General features: G+C 38.6%; 1 protein-coding gene across 1 annotated transcript in view; it reads left to right on the forward strand.

Moving 5' to 3' along the window:
* The first annotated feature begins 2,555 nt into the window (after window positions 1–2,555).
* Window positions 2,556–23,761, forward strand: part of LOC120776806 (protein sprouty) — a 53,417-nt gene continuing 32,211 nt past the window's right edge. Inside the window, exon 1 of the mRNA XM_040107806.1 lies at window positions 2,556–2,935. The gene's annotated coding sequence lies outside the window, so the exon portion shown is untranslated. The remainder of the gene's footprint in view (window positions 2,936–23,761) is intronic.

Genomic DNA, 23,761 nt, shown 5'->3' on the forward strand with positions numbered 1-23,761 from the left:
ATCTTCGTGTACATTCTCAACGACGGCTGCTTTGTTTTCTTCACTGCGTGCTGGACGTGGTCTATTCGGTAGAATATTATCCATGTGAATTTTGATCTCCATACATGTGTCAAGTAATATGTGTTTAACAGCTGTTTGTTTACGACGCGAGCAATAGGTACATAATAAAATTTTTCTAGTAAAACGTGTTTGTTTGAAATTTTGTGTTTCCAATGAAATCATAGCTACGGAATCGTTGAAAATGTTGCAGAAGTATCTTGGGGAATCTGCTTTATCGCGAACATAAGTATTTGAGGGTCAAAAGCATTTAGTGATAGCAACAAAAAAAATGTAAAGAAGCGTCTTGTTGGCATTAGAGAGCTAGCGGTGAATCTCAATACATTTTGGTTATTGTTTTTGGTATGAACTATTACAACGGATTTATGAATATGAAGTCGAAACCACCAATAATCTAACGAATGGCGCTTAAAAATTTCTCGAAACTGAAAAAATAAAAATTTGCTGTCGAGGCTCAAGTTTTTTATTACCACTGTATAAATCTGAATTTGCACTAGAATTTAGCGAGTAAAGGACCCCTGTGTCATGCAATTGTATTATCTAGGAATAGTTTCAATAGTTTTTGAGAGGAGTCTTCATGACAGAAATACATTCGGCATTGCTTGGCCTGGCGCTGTTATTGACGATTACTTGCTAAAATTAAATTTAAATTAAATGTTTTATCTTTTAGGTGTTGCCATTTTAAACAAAAATAAAATAAAACACTGATTTTGAAGTATTTTTGCAATTTGTTTTCACTTTTATCTGGCATCTTTATATAGGAATCAAGAATCATTGTCATTGGCTAAGGACTTGACATTGACATTGCACTTTACTTGCAACAAAACTTCCCAAAGCCCAACCCTTCAGCAGGGGTGTGTATGCAACAAAAACTACAACAATTTATCCCAGTGTGCAAAGTAGTGTCTTAAACTTAGTCTTTTGTATAGCCCAAACCTTGCTGCAGCTAATAATCAAAACTTATACTTGAATATCTTATGACAATCACTTGGACTCCTGGAAGTGGCATTTTTAGGCAATGCACAAGATCCACCAGGAGATTCTCAATTAGCACTTGCCTTATAAATCATTGCATTACTTTTATCTAAATTTTTAATTGAAATTGTATGAATATTTGTCAGGCTGTCCGAATTTACTTTGCCAATGTGCCGAGATTAAGAAACTTGATTTATTTGAGGACTTTATATTGTTTGTTACTGGGTTTAATTATGAAGGTTACGCCCACTGGTACAACAACTCAAGAGGGCGGCATGTCAACACTGTAGTACCTCGATTATTATGCTATTTTAATTAGTTCTTTTAGTTTGTTTTACTCCAAACAAATTGTTGATAGTTGATCGCTTACTATTAAGAAGTCAAAGGCTGCTTTCAGGATAGTTAATTAAAAGCAATGAGGTCGGTGGCCTGCTGGGAATGCCTGAGAGCAACATTGTGCGAAATGTCTAGAATTTGTGCGTTCCACGGTTCCCGGTTGAATTGCTTATATCCAGGTAGCACAGTATTTTGGAGCATTTTTTTCACAAATGAGGAACTATTGCATTTCGGGTCAACTTTTGGGATGCTAGTAGGCCGACAAAAATGGCTGCTCAACATATACCCTATTGGATGTTTGTCGATAAGGATGAGGGTGTGCATTTAACGGGCTTTGCCATTGTCATTGCCATTGCCAATGCCTGACCGTGACCTTGAGGAGCTCCATGCGATTGGTGCATACCCATGTCCATGACTTTGGCAGTCGGCTAAAATATATGTATGTGCACGTATACATACGTTTGCTGCCCACATACATTGCCAAGGCAAGCAACAACCGATGCAATTTTGTTTTCTTCTCCCCTACCGTTTGATTGGGAGCCTATTTACACACATACATACATACATACTTAGTACAGCACGATTGCAGATTTCTCGCTGCAGTTGAGGGCTCAAAATGGTTTTTGAATCGGTGAGGGAATGGATACTTATAATATATTTCCGAATGTATGCAGCGGTGTCCAAGGACTAGTGTTGGTCAGCGTCGGCGGCAATGGCAGAAGACTTCGTATGCACCACTTCTGCATCCTCTTTGCTTTTGTAAGCATGTATGTATGAGTGTGTGCATACGACCGAAATGCATCAACGAGCTTTCACGATTTGTTCCACTTCCGCACCGTTCGAAGTCATCGGCAGCGCAACGCGCACTTCACAGATATAGTCGTTATGTGGTTGGTCGAAGTTCGGCAGCCAACACATTCGTGCTAAATTGCGCCAAAAAGGATACACCATTGCAACAACAACGTCTTTCGGCGAACACGCACGAATAAAGCTTCGCGAATGCACGACGTGCAGCGAACTGCAAGGACCGACCAAATCCAGCACGGGCACAAGCAGCCACCCACCCTCGTAACCCATTCGATAGCAACACGAACGAACTGCGACATTTTTTGGACTACGAACAGGGAGCTGCTGCAAAATTGAGTTGCAGTTTGCATTCAAACGTGAAACCAAATTCTGTGTCAGTGAAAATTGCACGGAGCATCCGTTGGAGACAAATACATAAATACAAATAAGACAAAGCCAAAAGCCAAGAGTGCTTGCAATTTATTTCAGTCGATAAATATCCTAAATAGCTCGACATCTGTGTAATGATTATTGTAAAAAGTGATAAATAACCAAACCAAGTGCTGAAACCGAGTTTGACTCTGGCATTTCAGACTCGAAATTAGTTAATTAACGGCCATCAAGAAAATAGCTACAAAGCTATATATATTTCTACAAGTTAATAATAGCTAAACTATTACTAAGTGCAAAAGTGATTGCCAATAAAATTGCAATATCGAAATTGCGGAACTGCGCAAATGAAAATATAATACCGATTAACAGCACCTATATGTATGTGTATGTATGTATGCCTCTAATAAAAATATAATACATTCAAAAAATATTCTATTTAAATAGCATATAGGATAGCATGTTTCCAGACGACCAATAATTAGTAGTGCTCTATATATTCCTTTGACCACAGCCGACAAAAAAAATACTTCATATAATGCTTTATGTATATTTTTTCTAAATCTATATACATACATATAAGTAAGATAATGTAAAATTTTTTCCAAGACTTACAGTTCCAAGTCACTAACGAAGTTGAGATGAATTTCTGCAGATGTCCTGATATCTCCTTTTATGTAGAAGAGATCAGTGGGAATAAATGTGAGCATCCTTATGTGTTGCAAGGAGGAATGATTGCTATATAGACAGTTGCACTTTCGCTAGATTTTGTTTGTGGAACTCTTTTTATTGTTAGCCTATAAATGAGGGGTTTTTTAAGCTTCCTCCAACCGCTAATGACTTTTTAGGAAAATCTCAAAATTTTGCCATTACCTATTGAGGAAAGGTCGCTATTCGATCATTTAAAATTGACAAGAAAAAGAGCTAAGGCTTTAGATGCTTACTTAAATTACTTATAGACAGGAGCGCCGAGAGTAAAACCGGCCGAGGGGTAAAAAGTGGTGGACCCCTCCTTACAGGAATGCTACTAATGCTTTATAAACTTTATTCCATCTTCCCACTTACAATTTCAGTGTTTTTGTAGTTTAAGTCAAATACGACGTACTGTTTTATGCTCTCGCCACATATGTATTAAAATTGCTTTATTGTTGTTGTTGTGTTGAACAAATTTGTTTTGTACGATTTTGAAAGTCAATATTATATAAATCATTTCATACATAGACTTTCAAGCAAAAATATTTTACCGGAATATATGAATATTGGGCTGGCAAGACTTGAGAGTTAATAAGAATACAGAAACATCTCATTTCAATATTTATATTACTTAATGAAAAAACGATTCTTTTGCTATCTTTTGATTATCGACTGAGTTTCTGAACATGAAGTTTAAGCTCCTCTTCCATCTTGGCTAATTCTGAGCACAGTATAGTTAGTGCTGAAGTCCTGCACTGTGACGAGCATGAGCTATGAAATTGTTGATCCTTGCAAAAGTATCTGACAATCATGACATACATCAGCGCAATTCGTTTTACTTTTCTACAGTTGAGAGAACCATCCGGACTTTAACTATTCTCATCATCCTGATCATTTATATATATTTATATAACCCTATATCAATCTCGCTTAGTTTTTTTAGGACCGAAAAAGTCGTCAGAGGCCAAAGGGAGAATACAGTGGTATCGACCGTTTTTTCCACCAAAACTAATGCGTAATTAACACATGATGTTTTTCCATCCAGCTAGAAGATCTCGTTTTTGAAGTTTTGAGGGCTAGGCAATACTTGTTTTATATATAATTTCAATTCTAGTGAAACAATAACAACAGAAAGTATATTTCCAGTTTGGATATTTATCGTTTTAGTCAACATCCTATCATCACTTTAGTAGCCATTTAAAGCTTAATGTTACTGTTACGAACATCACATGGATAATATAGTTCTTAAACAGATTAAAATGTTCCAAATATAGGAAATAACGACAAAAGAGCGCAAATTGAAAATCGATAAAGAATATCTTTGGAGATGTATAGTAAAGAAGATTTAATCTTTTAAAGATCTCACTCAATTGTCCATACCAATTTAAGAAATTATTTTTCGAGAAAAAAGGCTTTAGAAGTGACGGTTTCACGAGGGTGAAATGGGGTACATTTCAACGAAATGTCAAGGGCTAAATAGCTTATTAATAATTTTACTACTTCCAAAAAATATAAAGTAACGGAAATATAATTCAGAAATTTGCCATTTTATTTCAGAAACAAAATAAAAGATTGTCTTCATTTTTGAATATATTAAATACTTCTAATATACCACTAAAGATACAAATTGTAGCAACGTATGTAGATTAAATTGTTAATAAATCCTATCAGATCCGTAACTGAAAGTGCTAAATTTTAGACGGCGCGGCTTGAAAGAGAACTTGAAATAGAGGCATTCAGCTCTATCTGTGCTATCATCGATTGATACATTCTCCACGGTTTGTCCTCCAAGTTTTCCAACGTAATAGGCATCAAATATGCGGCCGACAAACAAAACGCGAAAATTTCTGCGTGACAACTTGCGAAGACTAACACAGGGTCTCAGAGTACATTCCTCTGTTAGATACAATCGGCGAAGATTTGAAGACACGCTTTTCTAGAAAAGTATTGGACGGATTTTAACTGAGTGTACTGCTTCTAGAAAAAGTATGTGCTTTAAAAACCAACGAAATGGAAAATCCTTTTGACGGCTTGATAGATAGATTCAAAGGCCTTTAGAATAATGACAACGTCGTGCAACGTTTGAAGTTCAAAGGAGAACTTAATTACTGGCAGCGCCATTGAGGGCAGAACCAAAGTCAAAAGACAACAAGTTACCGACTGTATTGGAAACGTTGAAGAACTGCGATGTAGACCTATACCCCATTATTCACAGTTTTATTCGCATATCCTGTGACGAGTGCGAGCTCTGAATGCTCTTTTTCGACACCTCACCGCATGAAAACTTGGTTGAGGACGAACTAGCTTTAAAATAGATTGATCGGCCTGGCGATGCGGCACACGCTTAAAGAAGTAACTGCAGAAACAGTTCTCGAAAGATTCACAAAACTTGGCCCACATCGCTTTGTTTTGTGAACATTTTCTCTCTAATACACGAGCTGACTACAGCAATTTACATTGCCACACGTCTACGATTTATGATGTGTTTTTGAATTTAGTAGGATTTGATATTAGAAGGTCGATTTGAAAACTATTTTTGGATCCGCCCCTGGTTTAGCCACTGTATCACACAAATTATAAGTATCGAAGCTAAAATCTTAACCCTGTAACCATTTTGTTCAATAAGTCTTATAATTATTGGGCTTTATCGGCTGTACCAGCTCATACCTATGCCCCTTACAATGTCGAGTATTAAAAATAATTCACGTCCTTATAAAGAAATTTTTTCTAACGAAAATTCCCAGTTACCTAACCATTTTTCGATTACTATTTTATTTTTGATTACATATGTACTTTCGAAAGTTCTTAAATTTGCGTGACGTATATCCACAGACTTTATTAAGCCCTTAACTATGTTATATTATTTCTAAAGGCAGCCTCAATGTTATCCCCGTGACACCATTTTGAGTTACCGCTTTAATCTTTTTCTCTTAGCTTTAAATTCTGAATTGCAGCGAAAGCACCCTTCATATGTGTATTTCTTTTAGCAAAATTCCAGATCGATATCTGAAATTTTCAGGAACTAATTGGCATATGTAAATTCTTTCGTTGAACTCTAAGTTTACGACAGTGGACCAGTTCGAATATTGAACAAAATCATTGCATCGCAGACTTCATTTCTCAAAAAGTGTTATTCCGATTTTGAACCAAATTTGATTCATAATATTATCATTACTTCTATTTGGTACAGCTCGAACACGCGCAGTTCCAATATAACCTAACTTGCATTGGCGTGGTAGATAAAGTTGAAGTAGCCATATTCATATTAGGACAATAGCCATAACACAACCCATGTTAGATATGTAAATTGTTTTTTAAATATCTACATTACATAACGAAAGCTAAATTAACAAGGGCTCTGAAGTTTATCCTCGATATCCGGCCAATACATATTCACGCGAAGTATGATACAATTTAGTCGAATCCGGCTCATGATTTTAGACCATCGGACTAAATAGCAATGCAAACGAGAAGAAGAGATTCATGAGGAATTAAACGCAATGTTTTATTTCTTAGCCGAGAAGAATGGACCAATGGTTCTGTGATTAGCAGCACCAACGGTAAACTATCCTTAAAGGGTGAAACAGGAACCGGAAGGAGCTTCTTCTCTATTAATCCATACGCAGAAAGAAGGTTCAAACTAAATGACTACAATTCAATCTTCAAGGCTGAAATGGCTGACATAACAGAAGGTGCAAAGTGGGCTTCTGCTCTTACCAGCAAGTCCATACTAAATCTTATAGCGTGTGGCTTTGTAAGCAAGGCAGTCATAAAAGTATTGAAGGAAAGGAGAAGGTGGACGAATATAATTTCCTTAAGCTGCCCCAAACCATTCAGCTCCTTCAAGGGTTGTTTGAAGCAATGGATAAACAATAAGCACAGAGGAAAAACTCAAAAAGCTTCTACTTCTAGGCAAAAAGGAACTTAGTAATATTTTAGAGGGCATCAACCCTTAATGCCACACCTTCACAAAATTGGAAAAGTGGATTCGGCGGAATGCAGAGCATGCGCGGAGGATGATGAGACTCTGCAACATTATCTATTCGAAGTCTTCTGCTGGATGAGAGGGGATATATTCTACGTTTCTTAATTTGGTTACAAATCGGGAGCACAATGGGCATAATAATGACCTAAATGCGATCGCATGCGATCTGCCCCAACCAGCCAAACAATATACTATATTAGTCTGATATATGATCAGTTGAAGTTTTTCAGATCGATACCTCATAAACTGAGACGGATACGGCTAAATCGACTCATTTCGCCACTTTTATCATTCATATACAAGTAAATACATGGTATGTACATAAGTACTTTACAGAGTTTCAAATATTTCCTTCTGGGTATTGAAAACTACATGAAAAACTTAATATACTAAGTACCTATTGCTATTACGTATGTCCATATATCTTCTTCTTCTTTACTGGCGTAGACACCGCTTACGCGATTATAGCCGAGTTAACAACAGCCCGCCAGTCGTTTCTTCTTTTCACTATGTGGCGCCAATTGGATATTCCAAGCGAAGCCAGGTCCTTCTCCACCTGATCCTTCCAACGGAGTGGAGGTCTTCCTCTTCCTCTGCTTTCCCCGGCGCGTACTGCGTCGAATACTTTCAGAGCTGAAGTGTTTTCGTCCATAAGTATGACATGACCTAGATTGAATATGTCAATGTCGTCCTATATCTCTTACAGCTCATCGTTCCATAGTATGCGATATTCGCCGTGGAAAATGCGCAAAGGACCATAAATCTTTCGCAGAATCTTTCTCTCGAAAACCCCTAAGATCGACTCATCAGATGTTGTCATCGTCCATGCCTCTGCACCATAGGATGAATAAATGAGTGACTTATAGAGTTTGGTTTTTGTTCGTTGAGAGAGGACTGGCCATATATACATTATGACATAAAGTACCCGCAAATAAAATACAAAATATTTAATTATTCATCAATATTTATGTTGTAGCCTTCAAAGTAATCCCCACCAGAGGCCCTCTTATGCCAAAATCAGTTCCAGTCCTCGAAACACTTTTCATAAGCATCTTTTGGGATGGCCTTCACCTCCTTCAGCGAATTCTGTTTTATCAATTCGATTGAAACGGGTTCCACGAAGCGGCAATTTCAGTTGGGGAACAAGAAAAAATCATACGGTGAATACGGTGGTTGATTGATGGTATTCATTGCATTAGTGGCTTTAAATTCAGTCACAATCGTGGCTTGATGCAATGGTAAAATTCCTAATTGTTCTTCCACTATTTTAATCGTTTCCGACCAAATAGAACTCCTTATTGACTGTCTATCCCTCCGGAACAAATTCATGATGCACCAAACCATATCGAGAAAAACAATAAGCATCACCATAATTTTTGAGTGGCTTTGGCATGTGTGCAGTACTCCTTTTCAAAAAAATTCAGCTTTATCGGGAATAGACGAGCAAGAACGCCTTTCATACCCAAAATATCTACCAAAATAATTCTAACGGACTCGCGAGAGACGTCGAGCTCTCTTGCCATCTCTCCACCACTTGCTTGACGGTTTTCAAGCACCATATCCTTCACTTTTTAAATATTTTTATCAGTTGAAGAGATCGGAAGTCGTCCAGGAGGAGGCATGTCTTCAACGATCTCTCGACTGCCTTTGAAGGCTTTGTATCACTCGCAGGCTTGTGTTTTTGATAAAACTGAATCACAGTAAGCCTTTTCCAACATTCGCATCGATTCCACATATGAAATTCGGTTGGAAATACAAAATTTGAGACAAATTTTGTGTTCTATAATTTTATCCATTGTAAAAATTGCAAGGCACTACTGAGGTATGCCGACATAAGCAGCTGCTGTAAACAAATTGATTGACAGATCGCGCTCATATTTGGCATAGTAATTAAGGACAGCCCTACCAACTTAGCAAAATACATTTTTTTTTAAATTTCATTTACCCGGGGAATTTAATTTCAATTTCCATGTGCGTTTTTGTCACAATGTATATATGTATATACAAGGTCTGTCGCAAAAGAAACAGAACTTTTTAAATATAACTTTTTCTGGTGGCACCACCTATTGGTGGGTACATGAAATCAAAAGTTTGATCTCTTGTTGACATTTCGTAAAAATTTTAAGACAATTGGATAACTAAAATCGATGTTATCGATCAAAAAGTGACAGCAGCTTTTGGTCATCGGTCGTAAAACGCATTTTGAACAAAGAGCAAATATTAAATTTTGTTTTAAACTTGGGAAAACGTTTACTGAAACATTTCAAATGATGCAAAAAGTTTATGGTGATCAGTGCCTTTCCCGTAGTAATGTGCATGAGTGGTTTAAGCGATTCCAAGAAGATCGTGAGGATCTCTGTGACGATCAGAAGTCGGGCCGGCCAAAATCAAAAAAGAAGTCAAAAATAAAGACAATGCTGATTTGTTTTTACGATTCGGAGGGTATTGTACACCGAGAGTTCGTCCCACATGGCCAAACGATTAATGCTGTGATTTACCTTGGTGTTATGAAGCGTCTTTTGTCACGCATTCGTCGTGCTCGACCACAATACCGTGAGGCAGGGTCCTGGCGCCTGTTGCACGATAATGCCCCGTGTCATCGGTCGACGCTTGTCACTGATTTTTTCACAAGAAACTCCATATTAACCCTTAATCACTCACCCTACTCACCTGATCTGGTACCCTGTGATTTTTACCTATTTGGAAAACTTCATTTGCCCATGAAAGGACACTGGTTTCAGGACATTGCAGCTATCCAAAAGGCGACGACCGATATTCTCAAGAGCATTCCTAAAAATGACCTTAAATACTCATTTGAAATTGACCGAGCTAAACGCTGTATCGAAGCACAAGGAAACTAGTTTGAATAAAAAAAATAACTTTTGAAAAATATTAATTTTTTGTTGTTTTTTTAACAGTCCTCTTTCTTTTGCGACAGACCTTGTATATACATATATAAATATATTATGGGCTAGACAGTTTGGATTAATATTTAAAAGTTTGGTTCAGATAAATATGCTGTCATTGAGTTTACACGCACGCTTAAATACACATGCACGTGCATGTGTTTTTGTAAATATGTCACATATTAATTACGAAAATAGGAAACGAGTTAACCCCACTGAATTCACTAAGTCAACAATTTGCGCTGATTATTTTCGAAAATAGACGTGCATACATACATATGCGCATGAGTGTGTACCAACGTATCGTATGTCGAAACAGAATTTACACTTATTATATATGTACTTACATACGTATATATATACATATGTATATATACATATATGTGTATTTACATAGATAATGCACTCAGAGATAATAGTGGGCTAACGTAAACAGAGGAAGTAGACAGTCGAACGGCATTCATGACAGCAGCGGTAAAAAAGTGGACCGCGAAACGGAAACGGCGACAACAAAAACATAACAATTACAAAAGGGCTCGTACCAGCAATAGTTATAGCGCGAGAAAAGTGCAAAACAATCACTTCCATTGCATTGCTTCATATTTTATTATTGTTTCGCAGTTCGCATAAAATGTAATAAGCCTTTGAAAGTGGTAATTCAACACCAAGCGCACGGCTCATACAATTCAATATTTTTCGAATGTGACGGCGATCGTGGTTCTGCGGTCAGAGAGACGCACTAAGAATAAGCAAATGGATTCGACTCCATGTTCCGTAAAATAATTTTTTAGTAGCTATTGCTCGTCGGCAGACAATACAAACCTCCGAACTCATATGTGCAATGAAAATTTCCGCAGTACTGCTCGGAACCCTGTTACAGCTGGAAAGCTGTTATACAAACTCGTATGTATTTCAAAGGCCTATTCAAAAATATCATGGATAAAAGTTTCTAGCAAATCGAGTGATAAGGCAAAAACATGTTTTTAACGAGGAGGAGGATGGTATATATGGATTATGAATTTGTTATTTCTTGAATAAACACTTTTCTAAGTTTATCTACGAAGATTTTTCTCTTTCGAAATTTTTATTTAATTTAGAACGAATCATTCACCCGAGGCTTATTGCGGTAATCAAAATAACCTTTGACCCAACTTCTCAATATATGTGAAACATGTTATTTGGATTAGAAAAGAGTCAAAAATCTAAATTATTCCAAACTCGTATGCTTTGAAAATTCCGAAGGGAAAATGATTTTCAGTTCAACTTATTGAAACACATTTTTGAAAGAATTGGAAGCAATATATTTTAGAGCAAAGAGGAAATTGTTATACCTTTAAAAATAACATACAAAAATTTGAAAACCACATCTGAAATAGTTTTGAGTTACATTCTTCAAAAGTGTAGCCGCTTTTGGAGATTCCAAGCGTAGCCGGGTCCTTCTCAACCTGGTCTTTCTAATGGAGTGGATGCCTTTCTCTTCCTCTGTTTCTTTCGGCGGGGACTGTGTCGAATACTACTGACGACATGACCTAGCCAGCGTAGCCGCTGTCTCTTGATTCGCTGAACTATGTCAATGTCAGCTCATCGCTACATTGACAGCGGTATTCGCCGTTGCTAATGCGCAAAGGGCTATAAATCTTCCGCAGAATCTTTCTCCCGAAAACTCGTCCATGCGTCTACACCATATAGTAGAGCCTGAATTATGAGTGACTTGTAGAGTTTGATCTTTCTTATTCAGCGTTGGTTGGCTGACGTTGTTGTTGGTATTTTTGGGAGTTCATGCAAGTGAGGAGACTTCCATTAACTTGGCGATTCTTTTACATATGGCTCAAGCAGCTCACGGCTTCCGGTCTTAAACCAAGTATCATCTGGGTAGTCAAAAACATCCGTTTGAAGGCGAGATAAAGTGAAGAGGCGAAAAATACCTCCCCAGGGTTGTGCGCCAAGTTTAGGACTCACTAACACCCCAAATGAAAGAAAAATCGAAATATGCCAAAAACGACTAAACTTTGAGTAAAATTAAACGGTTTTAAACGCCGCCATTTTGTCAATTTTTGTTTATTATTTCACCCGTAGTTCGTTGTATTGACAGTATCTTCTAAAAGTGACTTTTTTAGGTTTTACTCACGGAAAAGTGTCATACTATATAGTGTTAGAAAGGTGAGATTTTAAGCTTCATTTAAAAAAAAAAAATTAAGTTTAGGAAAGTTTAAAAAAAAGTTACGGCTGTTCCAAAATGAGTGAAAAAAATTAAGAAATTCGCTATATTTTGAAATTTTTGCATAAAAAAGGGAAGAATGCCACGCAAGCCACCAATGAAATTTGTGAAATTTATGGAGACGATCAGTTCTTATAGCGCAACAATGGTTAGCTCGCTTCCGTTCTGGAAATTTCGATTTACACTGATGGAATAATGTCTCTAGCGGAAAAATTACAAAAGTTGTCGACCAAAATGTTACATATTTGTTTATTTATTTATTATTATAAATATAAAAAAATAAGTTCAAGTTTGATTAGAAATACGAAAAGGCTTTTTCGACTACCCAATATATATAAAATTAAGAAATAAATTAATAAATTTATTCGCGAAAAGTTAATATGCAAAATGTTCGACCTTAGTACATATCTAAACTAAATGCATATTTAAAATGTCTGCTGTGTCATATTTAAAGTAAAAAGAGCCTTTTCAACCTACAACTCTTTCACCTTTATTTAAAGCATATTTCTGTACAAAGTTCATATTACATTCGTCATAGCCGTTGGAGGTTAAATTAGACGAGTATTAACACATATGTATATGTCACATGTATGTACATATACATAAAACTATATAGAATATATCATCTGATCAAAACATGAAAAATTCAATCACCCAATTCGCCAGATTTTGCTCGATGTGCGCTTTTCCAATTTTTTTCTCAATTTGCATGATATGATATGACATATGTATGTACATATGTGTACGTAAGTACGTTGGTATACGCAGTTATAGACCCTAATAAGAACAACAACGTGATGTTAAAATGAAATAAAAAACTTGGTGAAAATTAATTCTTTTTTTTGTTATGCGGTTAATGTTATGCCATTTATGATTTGAACAAAATGTCGGCCAAATGGCCACCACGGCTCTGTTGGCATATCTCCACTCGTTTATATAGTGTGACACTTTCAAAAAATCTATTTTTTGTTTTGCTTATTCGATAGTTTATAATTTCAAAAATATCCTGTGAAATCGGCAAGGTCGTGCCTCGCAGATATATGTACATATGTAAATCGAATAGTTTACACTTTTTGCGCTTTTTTCTCGAAGCAACATTTTACAAAATTGCTGACATCATAACTCAACGAGAAATTGACCGATCGACTTCAAACTGAGTATTCTTGAATATATTTACTATACAATGATCTACGATCTTTTTGATTCTTTGAAAATTATCAATTTGGCATTGAAAAGTCGACACTTTATTCAGAATTGCGCTATTTAGTTAATTTTTGATATTTTTCAAAAATCGGAGGTCATTGCATAGGAAAGAGAAGATCTTCGAATATTCACCAAAATGGTCTAATTTTTCATGGGTTACACTGATATAGCCCCTTAAGGCTAATTTTCGATGACTTGATGCAGCATTTCGCCTGGAATTTCGGCTATAGTGCGCTCTATGTTGCCTTTGAGTCATCGAGCGTTGTTGTTTGATTCGCGTAAGCCTTGAATTTAACATACTCCCAGAGAAAATAATAGAGAGGCGTTAAAACGCATATCTCGAAATCAACGATTCATATACATACTATGTACATATGTACATACATATGTTTAGGCGTGAAACATGAAGCGACACACCGTCTTGTTGGAAATAGTGATCGTCTGCGTTGATTTCATCAACTTTCGGGAAAACGTCGATCCACACCGTGTTATAACGCACGCTATTGATGGTAACGACATTTCCTGCCTAATTTCGAAAGAAATTATCCACGATAATGCCGCTTTACCACAATCCGCACTAAACGGTCAATTTTTGGCGATGCAATAGCATTTCATGAACCACGCGAGGATTTGACTCATCCCAATGGGGACAATTGTGAAAAAGCAAAAGTTTTTACCTCAGGAGAGTTTTGTCATAAGGAAAAAACATTAGAAAATATAAATCATCAACAAGGGCACACCGCTATTCCAAAATTCGTGTCGCTACTGCATCATTTTGCAATTTCTGCGTACTAGACTGCAAATTGCCAGTGTGGAACTAGTCTTTTTAAGCGACCAACCCATTTTGCACCGTCGGCTTTCTACTTCCAAACTCCGTTCATAATGTCACATGTAGTATATGTATGTTTTTTCATTTATACACATAGATTTTCGTTCGTATGCATGTACATACTATGTACGTATGTACATATGTCTTTTCTCTATTCGCCTCGATTCCCCTTGCTCATTATTAAGCAGCGACGTCAGAGTCAGCGGCCTCCATTCATTACAATGGCAGGGACTATGGCTGTCATTATTGCCGTTGTATTTATCATCTCTGCTCGCAGTTCGCAGTTTGTTGTTCTAGCTGTTTGTTGCTCTTCGTTGTTTCCGCCTTTCACAGCCCCCCTGCGTGTAGCGAACACACTGGCGGCCAACACTTCAATTCGCTTCACCGCACCACCACGCACGTATCACAACTTGCCTACAATAACTAACCCCCTGCAATTCGGGTTTTCGATATTCGAAGTCGTCATCGTTGTATCTTTGTTGTAGTCGTTTGCTGCTGTTGCCGTCCGTTGTTGGTTTCATTCATAAAAAGCAACCATTGCCATCCATTGCCATGCTGCTACCTCAATTCGTTTATTCGTTCGCTCCATCGTTCGTTAGCACCACCGTTCGTATTCGACTTAGCAGTTCGGCGACGTTTCACCTTCTCGACTGTTATTGCCACCCCACGACGCCGTCTCATGCCCACAAATACGGCACAGCGAATATAATGCATATTTTTCTACAGACACCCATACAGCGCCAAGTGGGAGAGTCGTGAGGCAATTGCGGCGAGAATGTGCTCTTACGAACATACATATCCACCGGCATGGAAATCTCATTGGCACATTGAGGTTTTTGTGCCTTGCTGTTGTTGAAATCGTTAAATTTATATTCGCCTCACTCATCACTCATCACACGGCTATTGCGGCACACTTCGAGTCTCTGAGACCATGTTTGGATCTCTTGGGCATTTCCACATCTCAACACATGCGAGCAAACGCCAATTTACCAATGTGTAAGTTTTAGAGAGAATCGACTTGAGCGGAATCTGCGCCGAATGGCCGAAAGTGCTCAGCTGGTTAGAAATGTGCTCATTGCGGAGTAAATGAAATCTCAAAATTTCATTGAGTGGCACTGCGATATTCTCGTCCAATTCTCACAAGTGTCGCAGCGCACTCGGAAATATTTGACATCGCATCTATGCAAGGCGTCTCTATTCGCCGCGTGTGCACCGTTGCAACGTTATGCTGCAGCAACGATGGCTAGAAACGCATATGCAGCACTGCATTTTCCACGCCACCTCCTCGCTCCCCATTCATATTTCGTTTACCTTCACTTTTACATGTCTTCGCTATATTCGTTTTTCGCTGCTTTTTCGTCTAATGGCTTTTTGTTTTTGGATTTTACAAGGCATTCGCTTTTAAAGGCGGTTGCACCCACCCACAGCCGCAAGTACTCGCATGCACATTCAAGTGGATGAATGAGAAAAGTAGACTATTCCGATGGTGGGTGTATGCTTATACGAGCTCACGTTGTGTATGTGTGTGTGCAAGTACGATTAAGCATTTCAGTAGTCAAATTTTCTACGTAAGCTTGGCGTTTCAAATTTACTATGCAAAACAGCAACAACTATGGCATCGGATGGAATATAACGGTGGTTGCCTTGGATTAACTAAATATGGAACACTGATTTTGGCTTTCTAAATTATACTAAAATTGTGTAAAACAATCACTGAAGGTAATATGCGGATTCTTTGATGATCCTCTCGTGGGGTCTTGATAAGTCGGTGAGTTAACCTATTCTTTTTAAGTAGGCGTTATAACAACTCGAAAATTGTTTTTTATTTATGAGACATTTAGAAAGCTCATTAGACTGCGATGGCATTTTCTAAATTTGTAAGTCTGAAAATTGAAAATACCCACCTTTTCAGCTCATTAGTTCAAAGTCTATGTTATAGATCTAACAGCTAAGTATTTGGGACGGATCCGCTCTCTGTGTGATAATTTATATTTTTTTCACCAATCTCAATATAAGGGAATTTTAAAGAGACTAAAGATAACTATAAAATTCCTCAATTGGCTTTCCTTTGCAGAATTTACAGCATTTAACAATATGAAAGCTATGTTGCCCGACGGTGTTTTGTAAAAAGAGAGGTTTAAAAAAGTGCATAGTGTATACTCCCATTGCCAAACCATATTTGTATACGCACAGTTTTTACTAGCCTTGCTGAAAATTTTTAGTCGTGATTTAGAAGAGAGCCGAACCATTAAGAACTGCTTCATAATACAGAAAACCGAAAAATTTTCCCAGAACACTGCAAATAAAATTCATAAAAAGAAGAGATTTAAAACCTAAACACATAAAAATCGTATTTTTGTTAATTAATGAATATTGTGAATGGTGAATAAAATCTTTCTTAGCAAAATATTACAGTAAACCAAATTCACTTTCTCTCGCATCGGGTGCCAGTGCTGACAACTCCATGCGAATATCGCTTGACCGCCCCACAACTGCCCATGTTTCTGAGTATTTCGGTTATTTTATGGCATTTCCTCTTTGATGACAATAACAACATGATCATTTTCATAAAAGATAAAATAATTCAAATAAATAATACATACACGTACATATGTACATATGTATGTACGTACTCAGGTCACAAGCATATCATTCAGAACAGCGTCACGTAGATCCGTTCGTATCGGGCAGCCGCTAAGCCAAATGCGAAATGAAATGGAATTAAATGAAGAAAAAACGTTTGTGCGCGTAAAATGAGTGCGGCGAATGTGGTGCTAGGTGTACAAGCACTCGTCCGACCAGCCGCCAGAGTACGAGCGGAGTGCGGACGCGCGCATATTACAAATTCAACGCTCGTGCCCACCGCCGCTTCAGCACCGGCAGTGGATGGCGGTGGCAGCCGCCTTTTCAACGATGCCCCTCTTCCGGCGCGGCCGCAGTCGCAGTCGCGTCAGAAATTTTTGTACGCAGGCGATCACCAGCACGCCTCTCACACTTCCCACTCACATCCGCATACGTGCTTTAATAAATAGGCACTCACATATTCCAATCTGAATGCGGCTCGGTGTGCTGTGTGGTGTGTAGAGCTGAAACTAATATGTGTGTTTGTACATGTGTGTGCGTGAGTGTTTATATTGCGCTGCTTCCCCACGAATTTACGATTTTTTACTATTGGATAGTTATAACAACAAAATGCGCGCGCGCCCCACTAAAGCACACAACAACGCCCCAACGGCAACACAGCATAGGCAACGGCAACGATCGCGACCATATGGCCACCACGCTAAGTAACAGCCAGACAGACAGACAAACAGACAGTGGCACATACCAAAATACGCGACGGAACATACGGTAAAGGCGTATTTATACATATCTGTATGTATACACCCACAAACACATATGTCCATATAGTATATTTTCATGTATGGTTGTAGTGCGAAGACAAATGAACGGATGGACTGACAAACAAGCACACAAAGCTTTGGAAATATATATACACACGTATCCACGTACATACTGCAATACAAGTAAACATCGAATTGTGGGCTTTAAGACCCTGCCGGAATGCATTTGCCTTGTCTTTGCAGTAAAACTATAATTTTTAAGCTCTTATGTCTACTAGTGGACTTGGCTCCAAAGCTTGTAGCAATTCAGCACGACTTCTCATTGGTTTCTTTGCTGCCCATGTTGTCATCACTGCGAAGCACCAGCTGGAAATCGATTAAGTTTGCCAGTTCTTCCTTCTTTACTATCACAATCTAGATCTTCATAGGAGCATGGAGTCATGTTTAGAAGTTCACGCAAGAGAGGTAAGTTCTCTGTTTGCTATTCACTTGGGAGTGGCCAGAAACGATTCTTTTACACATGGCTCAAGCAACTCATGAGCTCTGGTCTTAGACTAAGTATCCTCTGGGTAGTCAGAAAATATCCGTTTGAAGGCGAGCTAAAGTGAGAAGGCGAAACATCCCCTCCACAGGGTTGCCGCCGTCAAGAAATGCGATGGACGGGATAAGGACTGTGGCGAGTAGGTCCTTGTGGTATTTACTACAGTGGCCATATAAAGGAGCGCAAGTTCGGTGTGGGATTCGTAGTGGGAGAGAGACTCCGTCGCCGAGTACTCTCATTCACTCCGGTGGATGAACGTCTAGCCACAATCCGCGTCAAAGCAAGGATCTTCAACATATCGCTGATTTGCGCCCATGCCCCGAAGGACGAAGTGAGCAAAGATGCCTTCTATGAGCGCTTGGAGCACACCTATGAGAGCTGCCCCCGCCACGATGTCAAAATCGTGCTTTCTACTCCCTGCAGGGAAAGCATAGATCGGCACATGTTCACCGCTACTCATACAGTTAAGCGCTTTTAGTACAGGTTTATAGGTAGGCAAATAGATTTATAAGTGTGTATGCATAAAACAACTTCCTCTCAGCGATATAATAATGTTTTTTGTTTTCTCCTTTTGTTTTTCCATTTTTGTTTTTTTTTGATATTTTGCATAGTTTTTGCCTTTTTATTTTATTTTCGCTGTTCGTTTTTGGTTTGTAATTTTATTTGGTTAATCCAAACTGGAAATACACACAAAAAATCATTCATTAGTGGGCACCGCTTGGTTTAAACTGCTGACAGTCGTCAGCGCTGACGACCACCCGCTGCCGTTCTGCCGTTCTCTGCGCCTTCGTCTTCGCTATTCGCTATTCGCTGCTCACTGTTCACTGTTTTATTATGCCACACAATGCCCACCGTTTGCTGCGTTTTTGTCGATCGCGCGCTGATCGCCGTCGACAACGCTGCCGGTGGAGAACCTTAGCTTTCGTTTACCTTACTTATTCCAACATACAATTCTTTAAAATAAATATTATTCTTCTTCTTTCGTAGTTGTGGTCTTTTTTTCTTCTTTTTTTTTGTGTTTCCTTTTTAGTTTTTATAATATTGTTTGTTTTCATTTGTGTATAAGTGTGAATGTGTGTGTTTGTAGTTTGCTTGTTTGGCTTATTAGGTGTTGGTTGGCTCGTTTTGGTTGCTGCCTTTTCCATTTGTTGGTGTGTTTGCTGCTTTTATAACCACCTCCCTGTGGCCTGGTTCACCCAACTTAGGTATAAGCCACTTTCCTGCCTCGCTACTGCGATCTTGACGATACGTGCGCTGGCGCAGATGTCTCTATGACTATTATACGCTCGACGTACGCTCGTATGAATCTACTCGAGTGCGATTGCATTTGACTACCGTTCAGCATTGTTAGCATCAATGATGATCATCGTCGTCATTATCACCGTTGCCGAGGCCGTTGTTCCCCTCGGTCGCCGTGGCTGATGTTGTAGCGCGTTTTGGTGTTGAACGAGCCAGAGAAATTGCTACTGGTTTTGAATTTTTATTTCATATACATACATACATATATTTGTGTGTATAAACAGACATACTTATGTACCTACATATCTACAGATAACGTGTAGGGCTGCCATGTTGAAAGTTACTGTTAAGTGATGTGATAATTTTAAGTGAAGCTATGTATTTTGAAATCACAGTGATGCAAGAACAAGTTGAGTGTTCTTTTCCTCCAATGAGTATGAGCGAATATTTAAAATATAATTCCTTAATTGCCAACTATGCAGCTATGATATGTACACATACATATGTTTATCTCTCTTTACTCTGAATACTTCATTTCTCCACTCTTGGAGGCAAATCTTGCTTCTTGGTCAGATCAACCAAAATGGACAGCAACAGCTTAACGCTTGATTTTAGAATGTTCTGCAATTTCTGTAAATAATCTTGAAAGCTTTGTGCTTTTATTTTTAAGAAATTCTTAAGGGATTACATGGGTTTCAAAACTCGATTTTATTTTTGTTATCTCATTAAATTCTTCAACACCTCTAGAATCTTGTCCTAAAATTTCAAGTTGATCCGAGAAATAGTTTCGGAGATATAGTCTTGAGAACTTTCAGTTTTTCTCGAAACTGTGTTTTTGAAGTCTGTTGGCAAGATTTATCGAGAACTACACAACCGATTTGCATGTAACTTTACACAGGTGTTTGAGGTACAATTCTTAAAGACTTGGACAAAGGATATTTTTTCGATTACAACTATTTGGAAAAAATGACGCAAAATTTTCACTGAAATTTTAATTTTTTTGTAAAATTTGTCTGCCAAAAATCCAATTTTTAGTTTCTTTCCTTCGTCCAGTTTTTAAGTTGAGGTTTTAACTAAAAAATATATTTTTTTCACTTTAAATGAACCTGTAAGCAGTTATCCTGCCAACGCGGATGCATCTTTTTTCCGAGGTGTCATTGGAAATGGCGTCGAAATAACCGAGTTTAAACTTTTCCAAAAATTTGAGAATTTCTTTGTTAATAGTGTATGTTTGTAACAAAAAAAAATTCTAATAAAACATTGAATTTTTTTTATATGAGAAAAAAAAATTTTTTTAAATGCTGTTTTTACCCGAGGAAACCCATTAAACCCCTGAAGATGTAAAGATACTTTTTTTTGCGCGTTCGATGTGTTTCCGAAATATCGTACTTGCTACGTTTTTACTATTTTATGAGGAAGCGTTCTTATGTACATATAGTATATATGTATGTATGAGCTTGTCTATTCGATTCGTGGAAAGTCAAGTGTTGAGGCAAAAAATAAGATTAACCCGAATCGGCTAAGGTAGATTGCTCATACTGCAATGTCCATAAGTTGCGCCACAGAACAGCTGCACTAGTGAAAATAATTACAACAACTCAAATAAAATCAAAATTTATTCATTATATTCAATAACTAAGTCAATGGGTGCTACAAACTCTTACAACTACAAGTTCGCGGCAACAGCCGAATCTGCGCTGCTCAGCTCTGCACCGAAAGCAACCTAATTCAGCCGTGGCAAGCTCGTGTGCAGAGATCGTATTCATTTGAGCGGCTAGTTCAACAGCTTAGAGTGCGGCGTGACAGCATCTAAACCGCATTGATAACTGCTGCCGCAACGAGAACGATGACTGAGACAACAACAAGAACAAATTATCGGAAAAGTAATGTTTAAAAACAACAAAAGCTGAAAGACAACAGAACTCAAACTGAACAACCTCAGCCACTGCAATTCATGAACCATAGATATACCACATGCTTACATACATACATATGTACACATCTAGTTAATAGCTTGTATAAGCTTACATAGATGTCAATGTGTGGGTAAATGCATTTATATGTAAAAAAGTTGTCTGACTTGTATATGCTAGTATTTAAGTTCTGTAAATACCCAACAAGCAATAGTTCAGACTGCTTTCATGTGGCTACAATGATCAATGATCGACGTTGCCACCCCAAATCAAATGTTTACAAATAATTTTTGTACACGCGCTTTGAGCGCCGAAAGCTGTTTGGATTCAGAAATCCGATGTTTGGAAAGGCAACCTTAAAGCAATGTATACAATATCTTGACTGACTAGTACTACCCTCACTCATCGTGATAAGCCCGACTTTAGCGTTTTTATGGCGCGATTCCGGTCACTTTTGATAAGTGGGTACAAATGTGAATATCTATGCCTGTGCGTGTGTGGTAATGTAGGTGCTTGTGGCAACATATTACTGTCGCTGCTACTCCTCAGCAAAGACACACATATCCGTACATGCATATAAATATGTATATCCGTTCGTGGAAAACTCGTTCGACATCCGCTGTAGTGACAACACTAACAACAATAACGGCAATAGTATTCCGATCAACAGTCAACAGCAGCAACAAAGAAGAAAGTTGCAACACCACTTCTAGCCACGCGAATACTCAACGTATATACATGCATACATACACACACATATACATGCATTCATATACAAATATGAATTGTCTAGAAGACTGCAACTGTCACTGGTGCATTGACGAGCCACTGTGGCCGCACTGAATTCGCCGCCCGTAAAATCTCGTTGGAAAAATACAACTTCTTGTTTGGCCGACAAGTCGCCTTGGCTATTGTCTAGTAGTGGCTACGGTCTAGGCCGCTTCAAGACACGACTCTGCGAATCATTCATGGCAGCCAGTTGACGCGCAACATACATACATACATACATACATACGTACATACACACCGAAGAAGTGAAATATAAGCGCTGATTACACGAGTAAACGCTGGTGGAGCACGTAGTGGGCGGCGCACAGCGAGACCTGAACGCACAAATCGCGTACTACGAACATGTGCCTCTGTGTTCGGCTGTATGTACATAAGGGTTATGTGGTTTTTCTTCAAACTTTTCCGACTTGTAATTCCACTTACGCTCCGCTCATAATACCGCAACTTTGTACAAATTACACACAAGTGTATCGTATGCATGCGCAGCCAAATGGATGCATGCACATACATATGTTTGTATGTATGTATGCCATGTAAGCGATATGCATTTGTGACGTGTGTGTGAATGTTTGTGTGTGCTTCATTTACCGCCTCGCTGTGCTTATTTGTCAACGTCGTCGGCGTCTTACGTACTAAATACTCCTATAACTGAAAATACATATGTACATACATACAAACACACGCATGCGAGCTCATAAGAAAATATTTAGGTGCATGCCACTGCACGCTCCACACTACTCCACAACTCCACAACTTCAAGTCTGCTCAATACGACTCGATTTCAATCGCTGTGCATCGTGCCCGCTGACTTGTGCCGCGACAGCTTTGCCGATTGTCGACTGGTGATGCCGTTGCCGTTGCCGTCGGCGCGTAGTTGCTACTGCTGCGCCGCCACTCGAGACTGTTTGATTTAAATTTAAATGAATGGACGGCATAAATAAATTTTCGCCGCTGCGCACCATAAATGCTGCAATTGGATATTTGTATGCATGTTTGTGTTTGTGTTTGTGTGTGTGCATGTAGGTGCATGCATGTAGGCACATTAGTACAAACACGCGTCGAAAGCTGCAAACGACCATATTTTCGTAAGCGATTGCTGCTGTTGCGGGCAACGCTCCACCGCCGACCGTCGAATGTTCCACACGCTCGAGTGTACGCGAGTGAGCGCCCACAAGTTGGCATATTTTCAATTTCCGTTTTCAACACATAAACGCACACACAAGCATATGTACATATGTATGTATATGTAGATAAAACGTATATGGTCATGTGTTCAAATATTGTTGCAAATGTGTACACATGTACGCTTGTATGTTCGTATGTATGTATGTATGTGAATGTGTGCAAACAAACGTAACGCAAACGCGCACACGAAACCGAATTACTGCTTGGCGGCGTGACGTGGGCAGTGCGGTTTGGGGCTCCACGGCACGGTGTTGCCAGGTGTGTCAGCATGGAAGCTTAATCAAACTGTCCCTGTCCTTCGCTTCCTACAAAATTGCCACTAATTATGTACTCCTTCGTAGTCTCTTACGAGCAAACGTTTACTTTTATTTG

Source organism: Bactrocera tryoni, chromosome 5 (genome assembly GCF_016617805.1).
Source record: "Bactrocera tryoni isolate S06 chromosome 5, CSIRO_BtryS06_freeze2, whole genome shotgun sequence".
Lineage (NCBI taxonomy): Eukaryota > Metazoa > Arthropoda > Insecta > Diptera > Tephritidae > Bactrocera > Bactrocera tryoni.